The sequence below is a fragment of the Lonchura striata genome, chromosome 1A (assembly GCF_050655825.1).
Source record: "Lonchura striata isolate lonStrDom1 chromosome 1A, ASM5065582v1, whole genome shotgun sequence".
Lineage (NCBI taxonomy): Eukaryota > Metazoa > Chordata > Aves > Passeriformes > Estrildidae > Lonchura > Lonchura striata.
In genome coordinates this window covers 27478540-27492757 of record NC_140741.1, presented here as the reverse complement: position 1 = coordinate 27492757, position 14218 = coordinate 27478540, and the positions used below count along the sequence as shown (strand labels likewise).

The 14218-nt window shown below is 47.9% G+C and overlaps 1 protein-coding gene across 3 annotated transcripts in view; it reads right to left on the bottom strand.

Annotated features, from left to right (window-relative positions):
* CACNA1I (calcium voltage-gated channel subunit alpha1 I) overlaps positions 1-13388 on the bottom strand; it is a 167174-nt gene extending 153786 nt beyond the window's left edge. Inside the window, exons 1-4 of one of the 3 annotated variants that reach the window (XM_077783408.2) lie at positions 13313-13388; positions 11755-13171; positions 11092-11581; positions 10926-10959 (exon numbers count right to left, since the gene is read on the bottom strand). The gene's annotated coding sequence lies outside the window, so the exon portion shown is untranslated. The other 2 variants (XM_085570383.1, XM_085570382.1) reach the window with 2 other exon arrangements.
* Positions 13389-14218: the final 830 nt, after the last annotated feature.

The following is a 14218-nucleotide window of genomic DNA, read 5'->3' as shown; positions in this document are numbered from 1 at the left end:
CCCTTGACATTTCAGCCCGTGACCCTTTTGGTGTTCACACTGCTGGATCCATGATCTCCAATGCTCTCCACACCACTCATCTGTCAGGCTTGCCAACCACTCCACCTTAGGTTGCAGTGCCCCATCACTCCCAGATGAGACTGTGACACCTCTGCCTACCTATCCTGTTTTCTCATCCTCCTGCTTCCAATACACATTTTGATCCAAAGCTTTGCTTGTTCTTCAAGGCTTGGTATTTGTCAGAATAAAGAGCAGCAAGTGCAGGGGTTTAGAAAGCAGACACAGTGTCCCTTAGGGGATAGCAGAGAGACTCTTTGAATTCATTATCCCAAAGGCCTGCAGCTATTGGAAAGAACAGATTCCATGTCTCCTGACTGGCTTTGGGATGCTGTTCATAATTTTTTAAGCCCTGTGAAAAAACTTACATTGCATCCTTGTCACCATCTATCACTACTGTTTTCAAAAAATCTTCCAGCAGATTTTTGACTCTGGACACCCATGCAACTACTTATACCACATTTTTCATTCCCTATTCCCACCAGCTCCCCATTGCCTGCTCTGAGCTGGCTCCCTCGCAGGCTATTAACATGCAGTGGCTGAGCCCAACTTCCCTCCCATTACAGCACAGAGGAGAAAGATTAGCAGAGACAGCCAGGAGGAATTACTTATTATGGTGCTCAGAGCATGCACACTGATGAGGGCATGACAGTTCCAAACTGCAGCGTACAAAGCTTCATAATTGCCAGTACAACTGAGAAAAGGAATAGGAGAAACAACCTCATCAGCATTTCCCTGCTTTCCTTCAGCAAGCATCCAGGGCCTCTTCTCCATCTCACCACTGCTAGATGCAGCTGGGATTTAGGGAAGCTGCTCTGCCCATGTGAAATACACACAAACTGGGTAGTGTGTTTATCACAAACAGTTCATCACTCTAATTTGTGTAGCTCGGACTGACTCATTAGGGCTGATATGGACACAAGGCCAGGTGAATCCCTTTGGAAGTCCTGAAGCTAAATACAGTCCTTGAATGACAGCTGCCCCACTGGAGATGTGAGTAATACCTGTTACCTTCCTGAGATTAAATCCTGTTCTTCCTCCCAAGGCTGTGATCACAATGTATTTCCTACATTAAGCAGGATTAATATTCTGTGTCAAAAGAGAGAGAGGGAAAAATCAAGCACTGGGGCACTTCCAAGCTCTTCACACAGTTAGTCCTCCCATCTCAACTTCAAAGAAGAGTAGAGTGTTTTTTCTGCCAGAGATAGGTCCAGGGATGTCTCCCCTACCATTTCAGATATGGAGGTTGGAATCAGCTATTTTCCCTATTTTTGTCAGGCTGCAACTTATGCAATACTACTATTTTCTATGGCCTTGCAATCATTGGCCTTCCTTTGCTGTAGCTTTACTCTGTAACTTGGTTGGAGTCAGCCTGCTACAGTATTTCAACCCAGGGGAGCCCTGTTTAAATCAAAATGAGGAATGAGTTTGGCAAATGCATTTGTCTGCATACAGAGCAAAATGTGCATCAATGGAGAGGGTTCCTACCTAGATAAAAGGCAGTTGTAGTAAGACTCAAGAGAATTATAAATCTCCAGAATTTGTCTTTGGGATGCCTCTAACCTCCCCTTTGTGCAAGTGCAGCTTACTGTGACAAGGGCAATACAGGAGGACAAGGATACAAAATGAGGGTTATGGGGTGGCCAGATGCATGTTCTTCTCACTCAGACTTTTGCTCAGGCAACTCTAACCCCAGCAAGTACAGCAGGCCAGATCCACCAGAAAAAAAAAAATCCTCCCCACTCTGGACTTACCTGGCCAAATGTCCCCAAATACATAAAAACATTCTGCTGCAAAAGTCACGTACCACTGAAGGAGTGATGCTACACCAGCTGCACTTCCGTCCCAGGGGAAGGGAAGTTATTTGTGGGCTGGCAGCTCCTCCTGCTTCCCTCCCTGCACAGCCTGTGGCAAACCCTTCTGTGGATCCAGGTCTTAAGTCTGCACTGTCCATGCCCAAGGACCATTTAAAGCCACCACCATCCTGAGCTGAGCACCTACTGGTGCTGCATCCGGCACGCACACCTGCTCTGGGCATGTGCGCTGGCAGGGAGCTCTTTGCCTTGGCAAGCGCAAGAGAAGCTGACAGCCTCTGGCTCAACCCTTCCCCAGAAGCACCTGGCCCTGCCAGACTACTGAGGAGGAAGGGAGAAGGATGCTCTAAAACAGCAAGAGAAGTTATGGACTTAATGAGAAGAGGAAATTGGTTAGGAATAAAAGAAGAAAATATCACAATGCAGGAGAAGCACTACAGATTAGGGCTGTCTGTCCAAAAAGGCCGATGTCACCCCCTGGCATGCATTGCAGAAGTGCTCAGACTCCCCCTTTAAGGCTGCAGCCAGCATCCCAGGGCTGTCAGTGCCATGACCTGCCATGAGCGAGCCAGCCCAAGGTGTTCTGCAGGCACCACACTCCAGCCAAAGCAGCCTCCCAGCTCCTCACTGCCCCCTTGGCAGAGGGGCCAACAAAGAGCCATGGGTGAGGGAGGGCTGACAGGACCTTTCATGCAGCTGTGTCTGGACTATTGCAGCTTGACAGTGAAAGGGCCTTTCACAGCCAGCCAGGAGTGGGAAATACCAGAGGGAGGTCCCCAGAGCACTGTCCCAGTGCTGGAGAGGATCCACCCAGAGTCCAGCAGGATACAACTCCATTCTCATGTGGGACCATCCTCAGAGTTCACCTTCCCCACCATCATCCCTAACCCTGTATCCCTTGCCAGACCACACTGCCTCAGAGCTGTTCCTTCCTGCCTGCACACTGCTCACACAGACAGCACTGGGGTCCCACATCAAAAATGAAAGTACAGAGTATATTTCCTTTAAATGTAAACACAGCACCTCCCATTCTGAGGCACACAAGTCCTTTCCAAATCATCCATCACCATCAGTCACCCATTACTCAGAAGCAGCAGGAAGCACAGCCGTTAGCTGTTAGCACTCTGTCCTGCTAACACCCTTGCAGAAGAGGGACAAAAATGACAACCTCCAGCTGGTGTTGCAGGGGAGAGCAAGATGGTCCCGTCAGCTGGAGCAGCACCTGAGGCACACATATTTATTTATCATCTCCCAACATCCATCCAAAAGTTGACAAGCATCTGGGGGCACGGCTTTTGCAGCCAGCTTTGCACAGGCCCAGACTTATTTAAGGAGGTCTCTGACTGCGTGGGCTATTTCAGAATGCGTGTGGGTGACCCCGTTCAGGAGCTGCGTGAGCCTCCCGGGGCGCTGTGCTGAGCACGGCGGTGAGCCCGCGTTTGTTTGCTGCTATAAGTGGCAAGCGTTACCTTTGATGCCTGCGTCTGGCTGCAGGGATGTGTTAGTCATACAGGTTTCACATTTGGAGCGTTTGTCGTGGTACAACATAATTAGTGGTACCCAGCTCCCTCTGTGTTTGTGTTCAGCTGGCACTGGCATGTTTCTCTGCCTGTTAGCATGAGACAGCGCCTGTTCTCATCTGCCTGTGCATGCATGGGGTTGTATAAGTAGCAGCAAGGAATATGGTCACTTTTCTTAGCAATTAATTTGAAACAGAAGTTTTTACATCTCCATCATCTCAGCACTTCCAAATGCAACGGGATGTGGCAGAAAGCCATCAAGGAGTGTTCCAAATGGTGCCCGAATCCATCTCTCACAGATGCTGGTGCTCCCACACGCCCCTGAAGAACAACATCCGTGGCCTGCACCAGAGCCAAGGTCTCCCAGCTTCCCTGCCCTGGTCACATGCGCGTGACCTGCTGCTTTTGCAGCTGCATGCTGATTAATTGCTGTGCCTTCTTTCCACACACGTGCTATTATCCTCTGCTAGATTTGCTTGAGCACTTGACAGCCTCACCCATTTTTCTGGTCATTTTACACCCCTCCTCCTGTTAAAGACAGGGAGCAGAAGAAATTCCTGCATCCCACTGAGCAGGGGAAGGAGCAGTCCAGCCAGCACAGGACAAAATGAGCAAACTATCTGTCCTGAAGTCTCAACAATACCCTGCCTTCAACCTGTACTGCAGGCAGCATTTTGCGGCTGTAGAAAGAGGAAAGCCTGATCTCCTGGACACTCCCACCCTCATCATCACAGTCAATGTCCAATGTATCACTTCCCTGTCGTGTGGCTCAGATAGCCCCATCCCGTCTGTACCTCTGGTCCCTGCTCCTGGCACAGCAAAGTGGGGATCTGCTTACATTGCTAAGAAGCCCTTTGCCAAGCCAAAGGAGATGTTATGCAGACCAGTAAAAATTTTGCTGGAGAGATAAAGAGAAAAAAGTAAACAACGAGAGAAGAAAAGGTATAGGAGTAATATAGTCACTTTGGGTGCAGGCAATACAGAGGAGGAAGAAGTTTCCCATTGGAAAATCTTTACCTGACCTATGTGGAGTGTTTGAGACCCAGAGGTGACTGCTGCTGAAGACCATAACTTTATCCCACTGCTTCCCAGAGAATACATGTACTTGTTTTCAACAAATTGTTTTCATTTTTGCTGTTCCAAGCGAGCAGCCTCTAAAAATCTCCTTCTGGGGGCGACTCTATTCTGCAACAGATCCATCTCTGTGGAGACTCTGCCCCAGAGTCGGTGTTTTCCCTTTTAAACCAGCCCCGCTCTCCCCGTGCGCTGCTTTGGTCCGCACAGCTCCAGCGATCCTTCCTCTTCGTGCGCACGGACACCTTTCCCTTGAGAGAACTCCTGTCATCTCCTCCCGCTTAAAACCACCGCTTAGCCAAGCCGCACATCTTTAGCACTTAATCCTTGCTCGCAAATTAATCTCCTTAGCCCCGCGGTGCTCCGTGCCGCCTGCGGCCCGCCGCGCTGCGAGTCCCTGTGCGCTGTGCCGTCTACCGCCATACCGCGGCCCCGGGCCTCGGCCGGCCCGCCTTGCCCCTCGCCAGTTCGCAGAGCCCACGTTCCAGGCTTCTGATTGCCTCCAAATGCACTCGCTTGCATTTTTCCTAAGATTAATGTCATTAAGTTATTTTCTACCCATCTTTCTGACCTTCCTAGTTCCCTCTGTGTTATTTTACTGCATCTCCACTGGCAGGCAAAACCTGGTTTATCATCACGCGGGGAAGTAATTAATGTGCTGTTTACACTTTCCTTCAGGTCAGATGAAGATGATGAAGAGGAAGACAGTGGTGTCATAGGCTATCAGCAATGATGGCTTTGAGGCCATCCTCACACTCTTAACCCTTCAGGACCCAGATCCTAAAGTGCTGCAGGAAACACAAAATGTGCAAATACCTCAGCTGTGCCTCTGAGAGAAACCCACGCTGGGAGAGCAGAGCTGCAGCCCCTGCCCACCACAAGGACAGGGGCCCCATGCTGCAGCTGCCAGCACTGCACCTGTACGGGTGGATGGAAAAGGGCATCCTGGGGCTGCTCCCACACAGGATAAGCTGACAGTGAGAAGCTCTGCTGTTCCATACCATCCTTCCTGTACCAGCCTCTCTGCCCTTTTTGTCTCCATCCCGATGCCCAGCCCAACCCAGCATCAGGATCTGTTGGAATGAGCAGGAGCAGGAAAACAGCAGCATACAAGGAGTGGGGAGACCCCAGGAGACTTCCTAGTCCCTGTCACAGCACAGAACTGAATGCAACTTGCCACTTCCGCACAAGCATCCTTACCACCTCCAGTCTTTTTCCCAACTCACTGTCACCACTCACATCTGGAGAGGAGATTCCCCAGGACGAAAATGGAAATGGTGAGGTGGAGACAGTAAGCAGCACATCTAAAGGGAACAGGATATGAAGAGCTTTGGGGTGTATCAAGGGTTACATCCCCAACCTCTCTCCTCTCTAAAAGTTCATGCTCCCCCTCAATCCCTCCAAAGGAGATAATCTGCATAAACACAGCTATGCAATTGGAGCAAACTAAGTCTTGGCAAAAACAAAAACAGGAAGGGAGCTAAAGCTATGTGGAGTGTGATGATGCCCCAGGCTCTGCCTCCAGAAAGGAGAGAGGATATGGGAAAGAAATGTAGCTCTGAAGATGGGAATCTTCTAGAAGCAAAGAGGCAATCTTGCTAACTCTTCTGCAAAGGCCTACAGGCTATTCAATCTCAGGTCAATAGATGGACCAGGACCTTGTGATGGTTCCCCTACATCCCCCATTATTTGATTACTGACACTGCTACTCATTTACATAAGCTTGAAAGTCCCCTTCTCTCCCTGATGTCACCAGGGGGGAAAAAAGCAAAGCTGGGACTTTTCAGTGCTTGAATAGCAATCACTGAAAAGCAGCAAAGACACCAGTGCAAGTATATCTGACCGCACACCTGAAATGGACCCCTATATCCAAGCCAATTCCTTGCAGCCTTGCCAGAAAACCCAGTCTGAAAGAGTCCATAATGAGTTACTCTGCCCCCTACCTCCATCCATCCCTGCTGCCAAACTCAGAGTAGGTTTAAAGGCAAAATAAGGAGAAACAAATTGCCCAAGCAATTGAAGGCATCAACACTGCCAAAAGTCCCCACTCAGAGATGAGATGCAAGAAAGTTCTGGGCACACTTGTATACACATGCCCACATTTGCAAACACACACATGCAGCAGCAGAAACAGGATCCCAACCATTCCTGACAGTCCAACAGATTTTTCCTGCAGGAAAATCCATTCCTAACCTCTGTCCTGAAAAACAAATTAATTGAGACTGTCAGACAGACACACTAAGGCAGCACAACATCTGAGCAAGGTTTAACACCACTAACCCCACCTGTGCTCTCTATTCAGCAGTGTTTTTGTAGCCATGGCCAAAGTCTGACACCTCAGAAAAAGGAAATATAAACCTTCCCTACCCTCTGTCCCCCCATACTAATGATCATACCAGACAGGCACTTTCAGCAGTCACATCACACAGCAAAATCCCTGGCATTTATCACTTCACCAGCTACCAACAGCACAGGTCAGCAGATCCTCTCCATCCTATTCAACCCATGGCCATAGCCCCAAACCCAGTAGTTTCATAAGGATATGCCCTTTGCTTGCCCTCCAGGGATGCCCCCATGGAACTTTGCATGCAGACAAGGGAGGAGGATGTGGTGCCCATGCTGCAGATGATGTCAGAAGCAGAGACAAGCAGTATTCTTAGTACTGTTTTGTTTTCTTTTTAATACACACACACATTTGATAAGAGGGTAACAACCTTTGCTTTTGAAGGCACCCTTCCAATCCTGCCTTGATCACACAGAGATAGGGCTTCTGCACTGCATTCTGCAGGTGCTGGGAAGCACAAGCTACTGCAGAAAACACCAACAAGCAGGATTCCACACCAGGAGCCCACAGGCTGCAAGGTATGAATCTGCAAAGCCCCTGGTGACTGAGGCTGGCTTGGCCCAGAAAACACATCCCCTCCTATGCCACCACAACAGCACACACCTCCAGTTCAAGGCAAGAGAGAAGGCATTTTCTGACATCTCCTCATTGCAATTAGTTCCTGATACACTGGGCTGATTGCTCTTCAGGGCACACTGCGGTGCTTCAAACACTGAGGCCTGACAAGTACCAGGAGAGCAAGTTTATTACAAAGTTACTGGGTTGATTTATGCAATTTGAGTTATGATTAGAGGGTTTAAATAAATTTTGTATCAGTATAAGACACTCTTCAAGCCACTGTGTGATTTCTAGGAGCTTCAAGGTATGCACTTCATACACAGACAAATAAACCAAGTAAGCTGCCTATATTAGGTCATTGTAAACAACAATGTACCTCTGCATAACTGACAAGAAAATTCTACTTTCCAGGAGCAGTTTGAGGTTTTACAAATTTTGAACACCCTTCAAATCAGTCCTATATTATCCCATCTAGTATTTTTTTTTTTTTTAATATAGCTAAGAAGTGGTACTATATGATCTTGCAGATCCACCTGTACCACTTGATTACTGAACGCATCCATGGACACAGAGGTTCTAGTAAGCTCTGGGCAACTGCAGAAATTCACCTGCTTGCTTGAATGTGCAGGACTGGGACTTCAATTTAGTAAAAGATTAAATTTATTTTAAATCAGTGCCCCATTCTTTTAAAGATTTCTAACACTGGGTGTGCTTTTCATGAGTTTCCAGCTGTAGACACTTGTTCTCTTTGAGAAAAATGAATAAAAATTAGTTTGAACAATTTTTTTTTTTTCACTAGGAAAAAAAGCTGACCAAGCATGTGCCTTCTTTGCAGCACAGCCTGGAGTTGCAAGCTTTTCCCCAAAATCAGAGGTGGCCAGGGCTCAGCATAAGCCAGTCTGGTGTGGGACATTTTCCTGGTGTGCCTTGCTGCCGATGGCACAGGGCTCTAACATTAAATGGGGCTGTAGGCTGGCACCATGTCACACTGGGCATGGACACATGGGCTCTCCAAAACTGGATCAGACAGCAGAGATGCAGCCAGGTGGGTTGGTGGAAGGAAGCAAGCAAGCCAGCCCAGGACTAGAGGAGATGCTAAAACTGCAGCCTGGGGCACAGGTGCATTATTGGCTCCTTGAGGATGCTCAGGACTGGACCATAAAGGAAGGTGCTGCTCTTGATGGGGACAAGAGTGAGGACAGAGGAAAGCTCACCCAGCATTGTAGGTGCACTGTGGGAAAGCCCAGGAAGCCCAGCTGGTCTCCTCATATCCCAAAACCAAGGCCACCATGCCTACCCAGAAACACCCACAGGCAAGCACGGAGCTCCTTGTGAGACAGCATCCCACTCACTCCCTTGATGGCTGTGGATGTCCTGGCCCTGCATCAGCCAGATCCACAGCCTGAAAACACTCCCAAGACAGCAAAAAGGGGACATTTTGAAAGATAAAACACGAAACAGGTTGGCATAATCCCCTTTAATAATAGGCACTGTCAGATTGATCCAGGCTTCACAAGGCAAACCTTAGATGTGGCAGATCAAAGCTTCTTTGTCCCCCTGACTCTCCTCAGAGATATTCACTACCAGATATCCTGGCAAGGTACATGTGCATCGAGGGGGGCCACTGTTTAGACACAGCTTTCTAGTGAGATTTGCAGGGAAGCTGCTTTTCCCCACCTTCCTGCTGCAGTCAGGGCCAAGGCTTTCCCAAACAGGTACTGCACCCTTGCCCAGCCAGCCTGATGCAAGCACCCTGGCAGTGGGCAGGAAACCCAGTGCCATGCCCAGACTCCATCCCTGCCTGCTTCCCAGCTGGCCTGGGAGAGGATGGTGGCACCAGACCTTCACTGACAGGCATGCACTGCTGCCCTTCTGAGGAAGATCACATCCAGTGCCATGGCATGAAGCTATTTTGTTATTTAATGGAGAGAGGAATAAATGCTCTCAGTCCCTTACAGGCAGCTCCCTCCTGCCTGAGGTTGTGTGCCTGCCCAGACTTCAGGGATGGGGCAGTGCTGGTTGGGGCAGAGCTGCTCGGGTGTCCTTAAAATATAAAGGGGAAGGGGAGCAAAAATGGAGCTCTTGGATTCCCTTTGCAGTGCTCTCAATTAAAAGTTTCTTTGCAGGTAGGCTGTTGAGAAAAGAAAGTGCTTGAGGATTTCTTTCCACTGATAGAGAAGCTTACGTGTCAGAGTTAAAACACAGAGGGGTAAACGAGATGGAGGGTCAGCAGACCCCTTCCTTCTTTGAGATAATAAATCCTTAGTCACTAGCCCAAATCTAAGATCAGGAGCTCTGCAATAGCACACAGAAACAACTGACAATTTACATAGCAGTCTTCTAAGTGACAGGGACACAGAACCAGTAGCAACCCCCATATCAGTGAGATAAACACCTATTAGCAGAGAGAAAATGCACAACAAGTTCTGCTTTAGCTGTTTACCATTTTTCTTTGCAATAATTTACAGGGAAATTATATATATATATATGGGGGTTTTTTTCTTTCTGGCTTTTTATTTTTTCAAAACCACCAGTACTTGTCACACAGCTGCAGTTACCAAGAAGCAAAAGGTAACCATCAAGAGGGTTACGAAAACCAGTACTGGCAGAAAATATGCCTGATAATTGCCGGTCAACAAGGTCTAACATTATTTCTGTTTCTCTTCTTTTCTAATTCTTCTGTTTCCACCCTGCTCCAACCCCTGACTCCAGCCAACAGCTTCCAGTGATGCACAGAAGATGATGCATTTTGCTGAATTAGAGTACATCCTATTCCGTGTCTCTTTTCAGGATGTTGCACATGCAATTGAAATGCAATAACAACCATAAACAAAACAAGAAAAGACAAATTAGGAGACCTGAATCCAAGACCAAACTCTTGCTTTGGGGAAAAAAAAAAAAAAACAACAACAACAACAAAAAAAAAACCAATACCCCAAACCCAAGAAGACCCTAAACAGTGAGAAGGTTTTAGAAAAAGTTACGTATTTACAAGTCTCAGGCAGTTACCTCTCCAGGGAGGAGATTTTGTAACCCTCCCTCTTTCCCACCATCCTTCCCCATAATAACAGAACAAACTAACCAGGGCTAAATTTCCAATTCCTGGAATTATTCTCCCTCCTTTTACCATTTACAGTCATGTATAAAGAGCTGCTGATTATCTACGAGATACACATTCCCTGCTGCAATTGCTCATGGTCATGAACTACTGGACACACAGTTGTCCCCTTTCTGACATGACCACTGCCCAAAACACACACCAAAATCAATTATTGCTACTTGTTGGGTAAACAGAGGCAGTTTCACATACATGGGCACTGCACTCGGACATACACGTACCACCGGACATGCACACAGAAACAACTTTCCTCTCTGGAAAGACAGAATTATTCACATTACAGACATGTCTACCCTCAGCTTTACTTCTGCCAGAGAGGAAACAGGTACGAAACAGAACAGGAATGATGCAGGTACATGGGTGGGCGCAAGTTTTCTATTAAAAGGACAGCAAAACAAGACAGACACAAGGTTAGCCAGGTGTGCATGCATCTCACCTACCTTTGCATGGAAAAGAAATCTCCGAGGGAGAAGTCTCCAAGTCAGAGAAGCAAAATAAAATAATAATGAAGATGCTTTGAAAAAATTCCCCCACCGAGATAAAAAAAAGGCCCCCCCACCTCCCCCCCCCTTGCACACAGGCACACTCACACGCAGACACACACACCTCGGTGCCCGGGGTGGGGAGAATAGGAGAAAAAAAGATCAGGATCAGCTGAGTGATGGGGAGCAAAGAACCTGCCGGCGAGGAGCGGGGACTTGTGTTAGATCCGTGCCTGCAAGGACTGAGCGTGTGCAGGAAGGAGATGGTTTAAAAGGAGAATACATGGTAAGAAATTGTGGCTGCTCGGGAGTCTGAAGCTCTAGAGTCAGAGCAAACAAAAAGAGGTTAAAACAAAGGACCTCTTCCTTCACAGGAGGGCTTGGAGGGGTATTGCCTCTGTTTTCCCAGGCGAGTGGTATTAAAAAGTGACAGAAGCTTCCTTCCAAAAAGACCAGAGAGGGTCAAAATAATTGCAGGACATTGGAGGTGTGGGTGGGGGCAAGGTAAGCTATTCCATGGTAGGAAAGTGAGGAGGAAGGGCTGGTGTGTGGTTTCTGTCTGTCTCGCTCTCTCTCTGTCTCATGGTATGTTCACCAACGGCTTATGGAGCAAACTGCACAGAGAGAGAGAGAGAGAATAATTGTACAGGCAGAGAGGGAGAGTGAAACACCGTCCTTACAGTGACACCAAATGTCTTTAGGGGAACCTACAATTAGAGGCGCAGAATGCAGGAATTCTTACAACAGGGGAGGAAAGGCAGAAATCTCCTTGCACACCATCACACACCTGCATCCATGGTGGGGTCTCAGGGCAGGTGGTTTGCCCCTTCCTTCAGCCCACTCAGCCTTCCTTTTCTGGTGGGCACTGGCTTCAGCATGATTGCCTTTCCTTGAACTTTTAAGGCTGTGTCCCTCTGCAGGTCACAGATCAAGCAGGTTAGAGAATTATCATTTAAGAAGAGTTAAAAAACCAAACAACCCTCCCCCAAAAGTCCTTCCCTCAAAACCAATCCCTCCTCTCTGCCCCATCCTACTTCCCAGATCCATTACTGGAACTCAGGGGGTGGGAACAACTCTCTGCAAATTAGTTTCCCATGCCATTTTGTGAAGCCAGGGGAAAATGAGAGGGATGGATAACATGCAGGAATCCTACCTTCTAATGGCTAGAACAGAGTACAGCCTCCCCGAGCCTTATCCAATGGAGGGCCAGCACAGCCATCTGCCCCCACTGGTCCCATTCTGTGGCTGAGCAGCCCTACCCCACATGAGCACAAGCCCCTCATTCTTGAAGTATCAACCTTCAGTTTTCCTTCTGGGGATCCCAAGTCTGCTCTGGAAAACAGACACTACAGGAAGCCATCAAACTCCTCAAGGCTTTTCATATGTTTGTCCTGTTCAGACCAATAAAATTCCACGTTATGAGACATGGAGACATTCCTGCCTCCTTGTAGTTCCACACAGCCTCTCCAAACCTCCCTCACCAAGACAATGTCCACTCCAGCTGTCACAGACATTGCATGGCTAGCATAGCTGGGTCAAGGTAATTAACACATCTAAATTACAAATGGCTGGGAAACCAAGCACTTTCATCATAGTGAGAAACAGACCCTTGGATGTTAACTCTCCATAGGAAGGCAATGGAGCAAGCCCACCTTCTGGTAAAGTCAGGACCACTCTGATTTTACCTTAAGGTAGCTCATGTTGACCACCTAGGGTGAAAAATATCCTGTAAATATCCTCTCCTCTGCAACTTATCTCCACATGGCTTGGGTTTGCTGTACCAGGGACTTGAGGCAGAAGTCAAGGAGCCTCTAGCCACTTACACCACATAAGCCATACTCCTTGGAACTTGAACAACATGGTTGGCACCTCCACTGTCTCTCACAAGGCCCTTAAAAGACTTTGGAACAAAGACAATGGCTGTCCACTTTTAATGCAGCACTTTTGTGTTTTTTAAAGTGTCTAATCTTGTTACCTCTCCTGAAAAGTAAACTCATCTCCTGGAGGATCCTCAGGCTGCTCCAGAAGTGCTAAAAAAGAAAAAAACAGTCTTACAAACAACAGGTATGTTGTGAGCATCAAAAGTTGCATGATTAACAGATTCCATGAAAAGCAGCTCTTCCCCAGACAAGTCCAGCGTGCCTTTTTTCATAGCTTCTGACCAGGGTTGCAGTTCCATGGTGTACTCATGCATCTTCCACAAGCTGCAAAGAGAATTTATTCCAGGATAATAATTTTCTGTGGTGGTCAGACCTCCCCCTGCCCAGGGTCAGAGCCTGTTTGTATGGGAGCTGTGCAAGACCCTATCTCTCATCACCTTTGGCCCCAAAGATGGTTGTGCTTACCCTGAGTTCATTGTCCTGCATGAACTGGAAGGCTCCCATCAGCAGCAGGAGCCCATCCACAACAGGAAGCCCTGGAAAGTGAAGGATTTTGTGACATACCAACCTCAGCTTCTCAGTGTGATGGGGATGTGGTGCTGGGCACAACCACAGACCCACAGTAGATTTTGGGGTGATATCAAAACTGTGTAAGCGTCCCAAAAGCCGGCTGAGGCAGATGCTCCAAACAGATCTCTAGACAATCTCTCTAACTGCTCAGGTGTCAGGCTACTCCTTCCTCAAGCAACTCTGGGCAGTCCCCTAAGAGATTTACTCCTCCCTAAGGGCCCCACTAGCACCACACAGTGAACACGAAGCAATCACAGGCACTCGCATTCCACACACACACCCCTGCCTACATATGCCTTCCCCATTCCTGCCAACAGAGGAGGGGCTGGCTGACCTTTTAGTCCCCTCTGCTAGCAGGTCCACTCTGTGCTGCCAAGGTTAATCTCCTTGGCTTTTTCCTCACCAACTACAAGGTACTCACTACTCCCTCTCCTCATAAAAATCATCTATTATTCCTTCCCAAGAAATAGAAGGGCTTCAATTCTGTCCCAGAAATGATGAATCTGAGCATTATATGATTTCAGATGCCTGTAATTCACCAACAAGCCCCTTCAGGGGAAACAGGGAAAAATGCAATTGAATTTATTCATGCATGAATATCAAATGAGAAAAAGAATGAGGAGGGCAGGAGAGAGAGGGAGAGGGTGAGGCAGAGTGGAGAAATAGGGCAGTAAGGAGAGGCGAAAGAAACAAAACTTTAAAGGGAGATGAAAAGTACATGCAGAGGGGCACAGGAGGACAGAGGCACATAAACACACACTCAGGACAATCTGTGGGTCATCTGTCATGTCTTCATCCTAG